This window comes from Schistocerca gregaria, chromosome X (assembly GCF_023897955.1).
Source record: "Schistocerca gregaria isolate iqSchGreg1 chromosome X, iqSchGreg1.2, whole genome shotgun sequence".
NCBI classification, from domain to species: domain Eukaryota; kingdom Metazoa; phylum Arthropoda; class Insecta; order Orthoptera; family Acrididae; genus Schistocerca; species Schistocerca gregaria.
The window spans coordinates 744,671,626-744,673,361 of record NC_064931.1 but is presented as its reverse complement, the minus strand read 5'-3'; positions in this window follow the sequence as shown (position 1 = coordinate 744,673,361).

The window sequence follows — 1,736 nt, the reverse complement described above, 5'->3', positions numbered from 1 at the left end:
ATCCCCATTGGACCAGAATGAGAAGTTCATGAAGAACCAAGCCTTCCACAGAATGTGGGGACACGAGCTTAGAATCATTACGGAGCGAGGTGAGAGCTGTTTCATCTACAGCATCTAAGGGGTGACAGCCGTCTGTATCGGACTCGAAGGAGGAGTTCCAAACCACTGGAAACCGGGAAAGTCATTACGGAGCGAGGTGAGAGCTCTTACATCTACAGCATCTAAGGGGCGACAGCCGTCTGTATCGGACTCGAAGGATGAGTTCCAAACCACTGGAAACCGGGAAAGTAGGTCAGAATTGGCATGGCGAGTCGTAGAATGGTACTGAATTTCGTAGGAATAACTGGAGAGGAACAGAGCCCATCGCTGAAGGCGGCGAGCCGATTTTGTAGGGATGTTGGCATCGGCATGAAATAGAGGCAACAATAGTTTGTGGTTCATCAGTATGGTAAAATGTATTTTTTTTAAGCAAAGAAAATATCAAGGGCTTCTTTTTCTATTTGACCATAGTTGCACTGGGTCGACGCCAATGTCTTTGAGATGAAGGTGACCTGTCGTTACACCCGTATCAACTACATGCGAGAAGATGGCTCCTACATCATAATTGGATTCGTCAGCCGCGATGACAACAGGAAGTTACAGATCGTAAGCCATCAGACAGGGTGGTTGAAGCAATGCCCGTTTAACGGCCTGGGAAGCCCAGTCGCAGATAGTGTTCCAATTCCATGCTACATTCTTGCGTCAGAAACAGTGCATCGCAGCAGCGATAGTTCAGCATGGGGAATGAACTTACGATGGTGATTCACGTGGCTCAACACAGATTGAAGTTGCTTGACATTCGTCAATGGCAGTAAATCGTGCACAGTCTGGATATATTTCAGCGTCGACCGGATTCTTTCATCGCTGAGGATATGTCCCAGATATTCCTCTTGAGGAAAGGAAAAATGGAAAGCATCTGGGTTATCAGACAGGTCTTGCACGGACCGTCCTGCAACGATAATATCATCTAGGTAGTTGGCTGTGCCTGGCACTTCCCGCGAAAGGTGTTCCAAATATCGCTGAAATATCGATGGGGCGCCCGTAATCCCAAAGGGAGAGCAGTTGTAGCTGAAGAGACCGAAAGGAGTGTTGATTACCAGCAATTCACGAGAAGCCTGATTTAGTGGAAGCTGTAGATATGCGTCCTTGAGGTCAACTTCACGAAGACCTTGCCCCCTAGTCAGTCGAGTAAGAATCTTTGGGACAGGGTAAGTATCCACAATGCATTGTGCGTTGATCATCTTCCTGAAATCGCCACATATGCCGAGGGAGCCATCCAGTTTGTCGACCAGCACGATGGGTGTTGCCCACTGACTACTGGAAACAGTTGATAAGATGCCGTTGTCTTGCAAACCAGTTCTACCTGTAACTTATCCCTCGGGGCGAATGGGACGTTCCGAGCCATGAAAAAGAGGAAAAAGAGAGGCATGGCTGTTGGGACGAGGGTGACATGTGCTTCAAATCCCACAACGCCTATAGTAGAAGGCTGAAACATTGTATGCTCAGGAGTGTAGAAGATAGTGGTCCCACACTGGAAGAGGGCTGGAGGGTGATGTCTGCTTCAAATCCAAAATTGCCCATAGTAGAAGGCTCAAACACTTATGGTGAGGAGTGCAGAAGATACTGGTTCCACATTGGAAGAGGGCTGTTAACTGTCCCTTGACTGCCACTATGTCATTGTTGTAAGTGTGGAACGC